A 15926-nucleotide genomic window follows, 5' to 3' on the forward strand; every position below is an offset into this window, starting at 1 on the left:
GTCCTGGTTTTCAACTTACTACTACTACTTAGCATTTCTATAGCGCTGCCAGGGTTAAGCAGCGCTGTACAAGTTTAAAATGGGGAAGGACAGTCCCTGCTCAAGAGAGCTTACAATCTAAAGGTAAAAACTATGTAGTCAGTGTAGGTATCAGGAAAGGGAAGGTGGTTAGGCACCAAAAGCAAGGGAGAAGAGATGGGCTTTGAGTAAGGACTTGACGATGGGAAGGGAGGGGGCATGACGTATGGGCTCGGGAAGGCTGTTCCAGGCATATGATGATGCGAGGCAGAAGGGGCGGAGTCTGGAGTTAGCGGTGGTGGAGAAGGGTACAGATAGGAGTGATTTGTCCTGAGAGCGGAGGTTACGGGTGGGAACATATGGGGAGAGGAGGGTAGAGAGGTAATGGGGGGCTGCAGATTGAGTGCATTTGAAGGTTAAAAGGAGAAGCTTGTATACGGTAGCAGATCGGGAGCCAGTGAAGTGACTTGAGGAGAGGGGTGATATGAGAGTATCGGTTCACGCGGTAGATAAGACGTGCGGCAGACTTTCATCCCAAAGCAGTGTGGGATTTGTAGTGCCTGATCCTGTCTATTGAAATCAGTGCTGCAAGTCCCCACAAGGCATCAGGATAGAATAGACAGAAATCCAGGACTGTCCCAAAATCTCCAGCCTGGAACTGGGCAATTTGACATCTCTGTTAAGTTAATAGCCCAGATAGAACAAAAATGACCAGAAATACAAAAGTCAAATCTCAAAACAAACATTAGAAGATGTAAACAAACAAAAGGTACAACCCGGACAAACTAAACAATCAAAATAATAATAATAAAATCAAATTGAAATGTTACATAGCTGAAGTCACACACACGCACACAGCATGAAGCTTTAACATGTACTGGGCTCCTATACTTCCTATTAAGGAAAACCAAGAAAACCAGCGAGGCAAATAGACCACAGGAGTAAAGGCAAGTCCAATACCTGACTGGACTTGTTATTCTATTAAGGAAAGTATTATGGCTCTGGCTTATCATGTAGTTTAAACCATGCAACACAGATGCTGCTTTGCATCTCACTCCTTGCTGTGGATGTGAAGGACTTGTCAGCGAGGTTCCCAGTCCTTCTGATAGTGTCCTGCTGAACTGCTTTCTCAGGAAATGAAGCGTGGCGTGGAAGAATACGACAGTGACCACGGATCTGTCATGTTCCACAAAACTTAACCACCACGTATCAAAGTAAGAACAGAAAAGAAGGAACTGCCAAACTAGGTCAGAAGAACAGTACACCTAGCCGAGCGTGGTGCCTCTGAGACATGCACAGTGAAGCATCAGCCGGGGCGGTCCTACAGAGAGCCCACGAACTTCAATGTCTGCCTGCCCTGCCCCTGTGTATATGATTTATCTGGCCTCCTCTCTGCATGACCGAGTTCCAGAGGGCTCTGCTGCTCTCAGTCCTGGGCCTGCGCTGGAGGTGACCTTCAGGCTGTCAGGATTTTCGGTGATTAATTAGATCAGTATGGTGAGACTGGCCAGCGCTCTGCGCAGACATGCTGCTGGGAGCGCACAGGAAGGACAAGCCTTAGCCTGGGGGGGGGGGGGGGGGGGAGGGGATCTTCAATGCCCAAAGATATTAACACACATTCAGAGGTCAACGAGCGGGTCCCAGGGCCAGAAGTACATTGCAAAGAGGAAATTATTAAGTAGGTAAACTGAGCTGTGAAGCACGTTATTACCACACCAGCTGTGGGAGCAGGGTTATTTTCACATGGATGCACTGATGTGGGGAGCAGGTTATTGCCCCCCCCCCCCCCCCTGGTAACAGCAAGATATAGAGCAGGTTATCGCATGGAAACACCAAGCTGTGGCTTATTATCATATGGAAGAGCCAAGGTCTGGAGCAAGTTGTTGAAACACAGAAACATCAGGAAAAGGTGCAGCGAAGGGTGACTAAAATGATAGCGGGGGATGGGACGACTTCCCTATGAAGAAAGACTAAGGAGGCTAGGGCTTTTCAGCTTGGAGAAGAGACAGCTGAGGGGAGACATGATAGAGGTATATAAAATAATGAGTGGAGTGGAACAGGTGGATGTGAAGCGTCTGTTCACGCTTTCCAAAAATACTAGGACTAGGGGGCATGCGATGAAACTACAGTGTAGTAAATTTAAAACAAATCGGAGAAATGTTTTCTTCACCCAACGCGTAATTAAACTCTGGAATTCGTTGCCGGAGAACGTGGTGAAGGCGGTTAGCTTGGCAGAGTTTAAAAAGGGGTTAGACGGTTTCCTAAAGGACAAGTCCATAAACCGCTACTAAATGGACTTGGGAAAAATCCACAATTCCAGGAATAACATGTATAGAATGTTTGTACGTTTGGGAAGCTTGCCAGGTGCCTTTGGCCTGGATTGGCCGCTGTCGTGGACAGGATGCTGGACTCGATGGACCCTTGGTCTTTTCCCAGTGTAGCATTACTTATGTACAATATTCAGCATTACTTTACTGAGTTAAGAGGGGCTTCTACCAGGGTAAGTGGCAATGACCAGGTAATACCTAGATTTTCCATGGTGCATAACCAGAATGCCTCTGGAAATCCAGCCGGACCACAGTGACACTATCCGGTTACTGCTGGGATGGGGCGGAGTCTGGGTGAGCTGAGAGTTATCCGGAAACCACAGATGCTCAGCAGCGATGCCTAGATAACTATCTGGTTAACACAGGGTGGTGAAAAGGCCATCCTAAGTTAACTAGGTAGCTCTCTGGGTACCGCTGTTGAATACTGGTAACTCCTGGCAGCTGCCTTGAATCCGGGTATTCAGTGCCAGACCAACACGGAGTATCCAGGTCTAATCTGGCTGGCAGTGGTCAGTGGAATGCTGAGCACTGCCACCTGATTATCAGGCCCATAGAAAATGACAGCATATAAAGACTTTGCCAAAATATTTTTTCACTCGACAAATAGTTAAGCTCTGGAACTCTTTGCTGCAGGATGTGGTAACAGCAGTTATTGAATCTGGGTTTAAAAAAGGTTTGGAGAAATTCCTGGAGGAAAAGTCCATAGTCTGCTGTTGAGCCAGACATGGGAAGCCATTGCTTGCCCTGGGATTGGTAGAATGGAATGTTGCTACTAATTGGAATTCCGGAATCTTGATATTGTTTGGGATTTTGGAATGTTGCTGTTATTTGCGATTCTACATGGAATGTTGCTACTAATTGGGTTTCTGCCAGGTACTTGTGACCTGGCTTGGCCACTGTTTGGAAAACAGGACACTGGGCTACATGGACCATCGGGTCTGACCCAGTATGGCTACTCTTATGTTCTTATGACTATACAGCCTATCCAGCCTGCCCACAATCCCATTCTCTCCCTCAGCGATCATCTGCGCTTGTCCCGTGCTTTCTTGAATTCAGATACAGTCCCTCATCTCCACCATCTCCACTGCAGGGCCATCTACCCATCCAGCACTTTTCCAGAAAGAAGTATTTCCTTAGATTACTCCTGAGTCTGTCTCCTTTCATGGTGTCTCATTCCAGAGCTTCCTTTCAATTAAGAGAGACCCACCTCCTGCGCATTTATACCTCGGAGGTATGGGTACGTAACGCCATGCAGCAGGTTCTTACTACATTTCCTGCCCATCTGTATCTATTTTTCCTCTGTCTCACACCCTGCGTTTCTTCCTTTTGCAATCTTCTGGCTTCCACTCGCTTCCAAAGTGCAATGAAGCGCAGAGCACAACACGAAGGAAAACGCAGTAACCTTTCGAAAGTTCTCCGATTCACTTTAAGCTTTTACCCGCTCTTCATTGGTCACTCCTTTGGCTCCTCTATCAGAAGCAGAGGAATTTCTTGAAGGCATAATACAATAAAAATAAAACAATCACAATAAAATGATTAAATTGGCTGTTAGGACACACAAACCCATGACAGAGTATGCACTGAAGAGGTTCGATGTACGGCCTGATGCGCCGTCCTTCAGTACAGCTCTACAGGCCTAGAATTGCTCCCCCTGGAGTATGTTACTTCATATATAAAATGCTGGTGAAACGAACTGTTAAGCTGTAGAAAAAAGGTTAATCAAAAAATGGAAATATATCGTGCGCATTTGAGCTAGAAAAGCAATTCCTGGAAAAGGACATTTAAGCTTGTCCTTGCATTTAAGCTGTAGCGTGGATCGCGTTAATTTTAACGGTTTAATAAATGTGTCAGCTATATGAATCCCATAGGCTTGTGCAGGGCAGGACTAACCCTTGAGTAGGCCTTAGGCAAACAGGCACATTTGGCCCACAATTGGAATATAAATTCATTTTAAAACTCCCATGCGGCTCCGACTGCAGGGGAAAAGTGGCAGAAAAGGAAGCAGCAGGTAAGAAATGCAGCTCATTGCCTCCTCCTGCTGACTGGAGGACAATAAGAGCTGAAGAACTACCCTGCAAGGTCAGACCACTGGTTCATTCAGGCCAGTATCTTGTGTCTCTGACACAGTGGCGTAGTCAAGGGTGGGCTGAGGTGGGCCCAGGCCCACCCACTTTAGGTTCAGGCCCACCAAGTAGCAGCACACCTATAATGTGGCTGGCAGGGACCCCAAGCCCCACCAGCCAAAAACTCCCAACAACTTTTTGCTGCCGATGAAAATCTGGTATTTAAAAGGTATACGGGGGAGAGGGGATGTTTGAAAGACTATATGGCATGCAGGCGAGAGAGGGAGAAACCAAATCACTTGTAGGACAAGGCGGAGTGCTGCCCACCCACCTTGGGTCCAGGCCCACCCAAACTTGGGTGTCTGGCTACGCCCCTGCTCTGACAGTGACCAATCCAGGTCACAAGTACAGTGCACTCCATTTAAGCGCATGCTCTGTTTAACTGCATGCCGTACTTCGGTCCCGTTTTTGGCGCCATCAATTTCTATGGGGACAAACTTCGGTTTAGCTCACCACTGATAAGTGCAAGATTCGCTTATATTACTACTACTATTTGACATTTCTAGAGCGCTACCAGGGTTACGCAGCGCTGTACAAAGAAACCAAAGAAGGACAGTCCCTGCTCAAGGAGCTTAAGACCGCTCCTCTGCAGGAAAGACTCCGCGCATAAGCGCGCGCACGGAATATGGAAGCCGATTGGCGCATGACAAAGGGGCGGTAAATTTGAAATCTTGTTGGTTAACTGCCACAGGTAGAAGAAGCGAAAGAATGTTGTTAGAGTGTACACTGGAGTCATCGTCGTCATGCAGCTGTAAGACTTTAACACTGGCTGAACGAATAGAAGTTCTTAAAAAATTAGAAAACAAACAAAGTCAAGAATCTATTGCTAAAGAATATGGTGTCAATCCCAGTCAGATTTCACATGTCTTGAAGCAAAAAGACCAGCTTCTGGAAGACTGGCAAAATAATATAAATCCACACTGGAAACGAAAACGGGCGGGAAAAGCTGAGGATGTAGAAGATGCTCTTCTTCGGTGGTTTTCTCAAGTCAGGAGCAGACAGTTTCCTGTCGGTGGTCCACTGCTTATGGTGAAAGCTAATCAGCTAGCTGAAAGTCTTGGACTAACTGAATTCAAAGCCACTGTTGGATGGTTGGAAAGATGGAAGGAGAGGAACAACATAAAATTCAAGAAACCGCATGGTGAAAAATAAGATGCTGATGACTTTGGTGCTGAAAATTGGGTTGTTTCAGTTCTTGCTACCATCTTGTTTGCACCTTGTGACATTTTCAATGCTGACGAAAATGGTCTCTAATGGCGAGCGATTCCTGATGGAACACTTGCATTCAAACAAGCCGAAACTACAGGAAGTAAAACGTTGAAGGACCGACTGACGATCCTCCTTTGCTGCAATATGGATGGGAGTGAGAAGTTGGAACCCTTCGTCATTGGAAAGAGCAAACAGCCCTGTTGCTTCAAGAATGTTAAGCGACTTCCTGTGTCATACGAGGCTAACGCAAATTCATAGATGACTGGGGAAATTTGGAAACAGTGGCTAAAGAAGTTTGAAACTAGAATGCGGGCACAAAAGTGTCAGATTTTGTTGCTTTGTGATAATTGTGCTGCACACAGTGATGATGTCAGGTTGTCTAACGTCAAGGTGGTCTTCCTGCCACCAAACACTACCTCTCTGATCCAACCTATGGATCAGGACATAATAGCCAATTTCAAACAACATTATCGGGCTCTTGTGCTACGTCGTCTGATGAGTGTTATGGATGACCAGACTGGCAAGGATAAACGTACTGTTGAACTGGCTCGTAATCTATCACTGTTGAATTCCCTACATATGCAGAAAGAAGCCTGGAATCATGTTACACAGGCAACCATTGTGAACTGCTACAAGCGGGCAAGTTTTGTTAAGGATGTGGAGAGGGACGAAACAGATGCAGCTCTTGCAAACACATCAGATGAACAGGCTATCATCACTACATCACTACATAGCTGTTGATTACGATCTACAAACAGCTGACGACAGCACTGATGTCGAGATATGCGCCTACACGCAGGCAACGGCTGATGATGAAACAGATAATGAAATGAGCAGCGAGGCACAGGCTGGCGAAATTCAACAACCTCCTCCTGTCACTTTTGCAAGAGCGCTGGAGAGTCTCAACACCGTGCGGGCCTATCTGGAGGCCACTGGATGTCAGTGCTATGACAGTTTTTACCGTCTGGCAGACGTAGTCTATGGAACTCACAGACCCAATAGTGTACAGAGGACCATAACTGATCACTTCAAGTAAGCCTAACGTCAGTTAACGGAGACTGTATACTGTACGTATAATAAACAGTACTGTACATATGTTTATCAGATGTCAAGCTTCTTTGGGTCACAACGGTTAAGTGCACGCTCCGGTTGAGTGCAGACCCTTGCACTTAAGCGGATTGCACTGTATATGGCAGGTTCCCAAAACTAGCAAGATTCCATGTGCCAGTCCCAGGGATAAGCAGTAGCTTTCCCCAGATCTACCTGAATAACAGTTTTTTTGACTTTTCCTCCAGGAATTTCTCCAAACTTTGTTTTTTAATACAGCGTGCCCTGCAGCAAGTCCTTTTTTGCTGCAGTAAACACACATTAATGCTTACTGCAGGTTAGTAAAAGGACACCTAAGTCTGCACTTAACCACAAAAGTGATAGTATTCTGTACGAATATGTGTAAAAGAGTCACCTAAATGCAGACAACCCGTTATAGAAAAGCCCTCACTTTTAGTGTCAGCAAAAGGCCGTCAATTCAACCTGTTTGGTCACTTGTAAATACCTTCCTTTGTGCTTAAAATTTCTGATTTAAATTATATCACTTCTCAAGAAATACAGATAAAATTCATCACCGCTAAGATGGTTCATATCATATGTCCGTACTCCTTGAAATAAAGGACTGGACTATTGCAACAGACACCCGAACTCCACGCTCTCATTCGATTTTATCCCAGTCCTGCTTTCTCTTTTTCTAGATCGACAAACACAGAAGAACAGGAGTCCTCCGCACAGGTAACCCAGGTAAACAAGCACAGCGGGGGTGACAGGAAGGATGATGCAGAGCAGAAACCACCAATGGACTAAAAGAGTTCACATCCAGAGGTTTTATTCACATTAAAAAGGACTCGACACAAAATCGTGTTTCGGCTCCTAAAAGCCTGCTTCAGGATAAGTGGCTTAAAAGTAGCTGTATAGTATTCTGCTCAGTATTGTGGGTGAAAAGTCTAAAAAAAACCCCTAATGAACATAAAAGACCGCCAAAGCGCTATTGAGCAGTAACGTGGTCCTTTATGTTCATTAGTTGTTTAGACTTTTCACCCACGATATTTTGGAGGCTGGGAAGGGATCAGGGAAGCTTTAAAGGTAAAAGAGAGTTATGAGAATCCTGGCTGAGACTCAGCTGGGGCCCAGCTGAATATCGTCCGGGACCTGCATAGGCTCCGGCGGACATCGCCATCAAATTTAGCCTTCTCTGCCGATGCCCGGACATAGCCCGGCACTGAATATCTGGGGCTAATCTAGCCGGCGACGGTCAGCATTTTTAAAAAAGCTGACTGCCGCCGGCTGAATATCAGCTGGATTGATTTTATAACCCGTAAACAAACATTCAGTAGAACAAAAAAATAAAGTCTCAACGAAGTTGACCTCTCAACAACCTCCTTTGATGAACTTTCCAAATTTTCCTCCTCTACAGATTTTTGAATGTTTTCCCCGACTCGACAGCTCTTAGGATATATATTTTGAAATGGAAGAAAGTTTGAATCAAAATACTTAAGAGTCCTTCAAAAATCACTGAAATAATTCTCTAGGTGTAGCAGTTAACACTTTTTTTTTTTTGTTTTGTTACATTTGTACCCCACACTTTCCTACTCATGGCAGGCTCAATGTGGCTTACATGGGGCAATGGAGGGTTAAGTGACTTGCCCAGAGTCACAAGGAGCTGCCTGTGCCTGAAGTGGGATTCAAACTCAGTTCCTCAGTTCCCCAGGACCAAAGTCCACCACCCTAACCACTAGGCCACTCCTCCACTGTTGCTACTATTTGAGATTCTACATGGAATGTTGCTATTCCACTAGCAACATTCCATGTAGAAGTCGGCCCTTACAGATCACCAATGTGGCCGCACAGGCTTCTGTGAGTCTGACGTCCTGCACAGAAACAGAAGCCTGCGCAGCCTTCTACATTGAATGTTGCTAGTGGAATAGCAACATTCCATGTAGAATCTCCAATAGTAGCAACAGAATCTCAATAGTAGCAACATTCCATGTAGAATCTCCAATAGTAGCAACAGAATCTCAGTAGTAGCAACATTCCATGTAGAATCTCCAATAGTAGCAACATTCCATGTAGAATCTCCAATAGTATCTATTTTATTTTTGTTACATTTGTACCCTGCGCTTTCCCACTCATGGCAGGCTCAATGTGGCTTACATGGGGCAATAGAGGGTTAAGTGACTTGCCCAGAGTCACAAGGAGCTGCCTGTGCCTGAAAGTGGGAATTGAACTCAGTTCCTCAGGACCAAAGTCCACCACCCTAACCACTAGGCCACTCCACCAGTTTAGGAAAGTTCAAAAGTCTTAAATTTAGATGCCGAGTATAATCATCAAACTTTTCCAGTTTCCTTTGAAAAATCAATCTATCTTGAATTAAAGATGTCTTTGACTGTTTTATCCGTGAAAACTGCTGAGAAAGTTCTTCTAATTCTTTGCACTTAACATGTTCAGAAACTAATTTCAGTTTTTGAACCTTAATTGAGTTTTGTTGCACAATAGGAGAAAGTCCAGCGCATACCTTATAAATAATTCCAAGTGCAGTCCAGATCAAGTCGAATGTTATTTGGGCAGGTTTTGTCATGTGGTGGTGGGGGGGGGGGGGGGGGCATACCATTTCTAGTTCCCCTCCCTGACTCACTGCACTCGCCCCCCTGAATTTGGGAGACCTCTCCGGAGTTCATCTGAGACGCCTCCACCTTCGATGTATTGGCCAAAGAGTTTGGTAGCTGGGCCCCGCCAGTATCTGTGCTTAGCAGCGTGTTCTCCGCCTCACGTTGCTCCTCTCCAGGTTCTTGAGTTCTTGGCGCTGGGGGCGGCACTTGTCCTTGAGGGCTAAGCCAAATATTGCTTCTAATGTCAGGGCTCTTCTTTCTGACCTGAGCAAACAGTACGCCCTGTGATACGGCTTGCAAATAACTGGGAATTTTCATCTACCAAAGGGAAACTGTTGGCTGTAGACCGGCAGAGGCATCAGCTGTTTTCCTCTTCATTTTGGCATATCAGAAGAAAAACTACTACTACTACTACTATTTAGCATTTCTATAGCGCTACAAGGCGTACGCAGCGCTGCACAAACATAGAAGAAAGACAGTCCCTGCTCAAAGAGCTATGTAATAAAAGTGAGCCAAGTATAGGACAATCAAGCCATTGTGACATCACTGATGAGGTTGGCTCTTATTGGTGGCCTGAGGCATTATGACATCACAATATTAGCTCTGGTTACAAGAGACTACTACTACTATTTATCACTTCTATAGCGCTACAAGGCATACGCAGCGCTGTACACCATACATGAAAAGACAGTCCCTGCTCAAAGAGCTTACAATCTAATAGACAAAAAATAAAGTAAGCAAATCAATTAATGTGTACAGGAAGGAGGAGAGGAGGGTAGGTGGAGGCGAGTGGTTACAAGTGGTTATGAGTCAAAAGCAATGTTAAAGAGGTGGGCTTTCAGTCTAGATTTAAAGGTGGCCAAGGATGGGGCAAGACGTAGGGGCTCAGTATAACAAATCAAAAATCCTTCCAAATACCAAATTTAGCAGAGGGACTTCACACAGCATCTTACCAGGCTGCCATCTGGTTCCCTGCTCCACCCATGAAAATATCACATCTCTATCATATCTCCCCTCCCCTGCCTTTCTTCCAAAGTGCATATATTGAGATCTTTAATTCTATCCCCATAAGCCCAGATCTGAATTTCAATTAGGAAAGTTCAGAACAAAGGGCCCGACCTGATGGAAGGATGATAGGCCTTGAAAGCTCATCAAGAGCACAGTAAGTTAGCTTAATAAAAAAGATCTTGCTGGAGGACACTAAGGCTAAGTTGGATGCTTGGATGCATCTCCCTTTGTCATTAACGGGCCGCATAAATTTGATAACGATGGTTTTATTTCCCCGTTGGTTGTATGTTTTACAAATTTTGCCTCTTCGATTGCTGCAGAAAGATCTGAAAAGGGTAACGCGACTTTTTTGTCGTTTTTGTTGGGCGGGGAAAAAACCTAAAGTAAATCAGGATTTACTAGTTGGGAGTTGGAGACAGGGTGGTATAGGTTTCCCAGATTTGTTCTTATACAATCAAGCATGTTTGCTACGCCATCTGGGGGACTGGTTAGAATCCACTCAATTTTATACACCCACAAACTTAGAACAAGCTTTATTTGCCCCTTACGATATAATGGCGCTTCTGCACCTGCCTCATAATAAAATACCCCCCAGGCTTAAAAACAGTGTTTTGTTGCAGCCGCTTCGTGAGGTGTGGCATTGGTGGGTGCGTCATTTAGGGGGAAAACCCCATATCACTGACTTATTACCAATTATGGGAAATGTCATGTTTCCAGCAGGAATGGACAATCCGATTTTTGGCATCTGGGCGCAGAAGGGAATTGTGCAATTAGAGCATTTGCTGCAAGATGATGGGGAGGAGTTGCCATTTGAAGCTATACAGGACAGGGTGGGAGTGGCCTGGGGTAATAGGTTTGCATTTGCACAAGTCAAGCATTATATGAAGTCCTTGCATCAGGCCTCCTTGAGGGGCCGTTGGGGGAACCGGATTCGTGGTTTTTTTGAAGAGCTGGTTCCTGATAGGCATTTGGTTTCTGATTTGTATGGGGCTCTGGTTCGGTGTATACCACAGAGAAGATATGAGGGCCTCAAGCATAAATGGGAGCAAGATCTGGGATATTCCTTGACATCATGGAATGTGGAGGCTACTTTACTAGGATTAAGGCGGTTAGTAAAGGATGAAAGATTAAGAGAATGTGGGTACAGGATAGTCCTTCGGGGTTATATGACCACAGCGCAGCGGGCTCATGTGTTGGGTTTGGTTAGTACTGCCTGTTCCAAATGTGGGGGGGTTCCAGGCTCCTTCTACCATGCATTGTGGCAATGCCCAAAAGTGCGTGCATTTTGGCAGCGGATACGAGGGTTTCTGATCAGACTAGGATATAAAATACAGGGAACGGAGGGCCAGTTTTTGCTTGATCGACCAAGAGCTTTTTCCCCTTTGTGTGCTCCAGCAACTCTGTTATGTAGAAAGTTGTGTTTGGTGGCTCGAAAGTGTATAATGCAATATTGGACCTCACCGGAAGCACCTGCCTACTGGCATTGGCGCAATCAGGTGCACCAATTAGCTTCTTGGGAGGCTAGAGATTCAAAATTATCGCCTAAACGTAGGAAACAATTTCTTCAGATATGGATGTCTTATCTTCAGGTGCTCAGCCCAAGGGGTAGAAGCTTGCTTATTAATGCTCATTGAACATGGTATGACATGGTTCTGATGTATTTACTTGTAACCACTCAGTTAGCAGTAAGTAGGTTCCCGAGACTAAGTACTAGGGGGGAGGAGGGGTTGGAGGGGGTGTGGGGGGGGAGGGAACTTTACATGTTGTATAGTTTAACCGTGATATGTATGTACGATGTTATGAGTATGTTACGTTGTTTACCTTTGTTATAACAATCAATAAAACTTAATTTAAAAAAAAAAAAAAAAAAAAAAAAAGATTTTGCTTGCAAGACTATTTCTGACCCTTATTTCTACATTTTCAATTTGGCTAAACTAGCTGCTAGAGACAGAAGCAGGCCACCAGTCTCTGACCTGGAATCTCGCTTACTGACCTTTCAGTTCACATGTGGAGAATAGCTGGTTCATTGTGGAAAGGGCCTTTGTTTCCATACTGACTATAGAAGCCTTTCCTATAGACAGCTCTCCCAACGCTGATCAGAAATCATCCATCAATCAATGTCTCCCTAAATGCCTGTAGCATATTGTAATTGACTTTTATGATGTGGTAACTCCAAGTTCCCAATGTCAATAAATGCAACCCATTGGCTTGAATAGGTCAAAGGAAAGTACACAAATGTGAAACATTTGATAAAGGCAGAAGGATTTCCAGTTCTAAGGCGGGGTCCTTTTTATAAATTCCCGCACCCCCTTTAACTGATCAAGTGAAACCCTCGCATCTCTTTCTAAACCACATGTCCACTAGTGACTACTGACAGCTACATATGTCACTAACTGTTAGCCGCTAATAATAGATCTAACTGCTGGATTCCAAGATGGTGTCTTAGTGGTTTTGACCGCCAGACACTCTCAGCTTACCTCCGTGTTTGGCCTATGTGTTCCGTCCCTGAAGATGGGGAAAAGGAAGGGTGCACCTCGAGCAACTCCCGTTAAGCCAGGGTTATCACCTATGCCAGATGACTTTGGAAAGCTTTCAGGCATTCAGGCACGGCGGGACCCCAACCCCGGTATCTTCCGCTCAATTGGGAACATCGTATTCAGGCAGTAGTACTGATAGGGCTTTGTTTAGTTCAGAACAACAGATTGGGCAGACTGGATGGACCGTGAAGGTCTTTTTCTGCCGTCATCTACTGTGTTATAATGTCTGTGGTTCTACAATGTAACCATGTTGCTGTGATAACTCCCTTTAAGATCCCTGGATTCTAACGTCACTGCTGATATATGTCAGACTCGGTGCACATTGCTCCAAACCTCATTACAATTGGCTATGACATGTTATTGGGTGTTTCTCTTACTGAATGCTTCAACTCTCATATATCTAGCCAAAAGAACTGGCAGACAAGCAAATCCGATGTTCATATGTGTTATGAGACAGCACCATCTGTAGAGATCACCCTCAGATAAAATGACACCACTGCAGAAATGGAAGTTACCCGTCTTCACTGTGGCAATGCTGTGGATCGGATCTGAAAATATACTTTACTTCTGCTCTCTTTGGAGGCCTCAGTTGTGATTCTGCACCTGGACTTTTTTACAAGGTTCATCTGTGAAGTGAAAGCCTCTGAGCCAATTCTTGAAGCAGGAGAGCAAAGGAGAGGAGAGGGGTCTGGTTCATCCTTCTCCAGTGACAGAACTTGCCCTTGGAGAGACCGTGTCTGCTGCGCGTGGCCTCACTTTTCTACCCCCACTGATTAAAATGCAAGCGAGGCCCCTACAATGAGTCACTGCACATGGTCCTGCATAGGGTTACCATATGTCCTCTTTTAAGAGGACACGTCCCCTTTTTGGACATCTTCAGATATGTCCTGCAGGATTTTTAATTTTTAGGGAAATGTCCTCTTTTGCTTTTATGTGCCTATGACCAACACACCCACCCACATAATGAGAGAAACCATCTCTGGCTTATTAGTCAGTCTGGATACATGGGGGTGCTAAAGAGAGAAAAAGGCATTGCTGATCCCCTCTCTGCTCCCCTGCTGGTTGAATCTGTCAAAGGAATTTTGTTCCTGCAGCATAATTTTAAGCTTATGGCATGCAAAGGCTTTGACACGTATCTCAGAAGCCAGCCAAAGGGATATGCGCTCTTATGATAAGCACGCTTAGGCTCAGACTCAGTCGAACTGAAATCCAGAAATTCTTGAAAAGTAGAATGTCTACTGCTGTTTGATGTGTGTTCATGAACTACAATTAAATATTTCTTTAGCAAAAGTAGCAACCATTTTTATTTTTCTGGCCTCTTTTTTTTGTCTCCACAAATATGGTAGCCCTAGTCCTGCACCCAGGGGTGTGTTGGTAAATTTTTAACATCGGGATCTCTGGGCATAGCCAGCCCTGCAACTTGGGGTGGGGTCAGGGGTGGAACACAAGTCTCTACACCCACTTGTGCAGGCACTCTAGGCATATCTTTACTGGCGGGGATGCCGAGCCCCACCAGCCAATAAACAGACTGCCACCACTCCTCGCAGCTTGTTTCTGGCTCTGAGGAGCACGAGGAGTACCAGCCTGCTGCTCAGAACCAGAAACAAGGAGCAGGAGCAGTCTATTTAAAGGGCTGGTGGGGCTCAGCATCCCCGCCAGCAAAGTAAAAGAGAATGCAGAAGGGGTCATGAGCCCACATTTTGGGAGTTAGCTGTTAAAGTAGCCATTCGGTGGGGGGTGGGCGCTACTTTAACAAACTGGCTCCCAAAATTCTTAAAAAACTTAACAAACGGCTCTTACGAGCCTGTGAGAACCCGTTCCAGCACACCACTGCCTGCATCCATCTGCATCTCCCAAGGGCCACTCCTGCCACTAGCTTCATCCAGGGGCGTAGCTAGATGGGGCCACGGGGGCTTGGGCCCACACAGATTTAGCCCTGGCCCCCCTGCTTTCACCCCCTGCCACTGACCCTCCCCCACCACATTCGACCCCCCTCCCGCCACCGCCAACCCTCCCCGCCGCTGCCATCAGGTACTTTTGCTGGCGGGGGTCCCCAACCCCCGCCAGCCAAAGTCCACTTTAGCGCAGGTCTCCGGGTCTGGTGCGTTGCTGTCAGGACTCACAGAAACAAAATCCAGATCAGCGAACGCGCCAGACTCGGAGACTGGCGCTGAAAGGGACTTTGGCTGGCAGTAACGGGGGAGGGTTGGCGGCAGCGCGAGGGGGTCGAAAGGGATGGGGGAGGGTCGGCGGCGCTGGGGGGGGGGTCAAAAGTGGCAGGGGGGTCAGTGGCGCCGGGGGGGGGCTATAATTTGCCCCCTCACCTTGGGCTGTGGACCCCCCTCCCGCCGAAGTCTGGCTACGCCCCTGGCTTCATCCACTCTACCATTGTCCACTGAGAGGATACAGCAGCTTCAGAATATCCAGCTGCAGGGACCAAAGCCAAAGAAGGCTGAACACGCTTTGCAGGCCTCTTCATCCAGTCTCAAAACTAGCTAACCGTACAATCAGAGTATTCTGCTTTTTTACCCAACCTCTGCCTCATGATGGAACACAGACTACAGATGAGCGTCTAACTTTGATATCTAAAAAAATGGTGGGGCCAGGGATGGGGCAGCAAATTAAGGAATCTGCATCTAAGTTAGGCCCTTCAGTTAAACGAGTTTTCAGCCTAAAATGTAGGCATTCAATTTTGAATGAAATTTCACTGGGACCGATAGTCAGACCGCAGAAGGTAGCCGGGCAGCCCCCTGCGTTCTGCCGTCAGCCCAGATATCCAATGCTGGGGCCTTTCCGGTGACTGGCACTGAATATCTGGGTGTTTTTTGGCTGGTTTAAATTTAACTGGCTAAGCCAACAATTAGCACTGGCCAGTAAGTTTAAACCAGTCAAAGATATTCCAGGTATTTCGGCGGTCTAATCTGATCGCCATTATAGCAGGCGATGCGCTGAACACCAGCAGTCAGTCAGTCATCTGCTAAACGCTAACTGACACCATTCAGCGGGAGATATCTCATTCCTAGCTGGTTAAATGGTTTTACATACGGG

The 15926-nt window shown here is 46.0% G+C and overlaps 1 protein-coding gene across 1 annotated transcript in view; it reads right to left on the reverse strand.

Annotated features, from left to right (window-relative positions):
• The window catches only part of NRXN3 (neurexin 3), a 1814506-nt gene that overhangs the window by 1243822 nt on the left and 554758 nt on the right, over positions 1-15926 (reverse strand).

Source organism: Microcaecilia unicolor, chromosome 9 (genome assembly GCF_901765095.1).
Source record: "Microcaecilia unicolor chromosome 9, aMicUni1.1, whole genome shotgun sequence".
Lineage (NCBI taxonomy): Eukaryota > Metazoa > Chordata > Amphibia > Gymnophiona > Siphonopidae > Microcaecilia > Microcaecilia unicolor.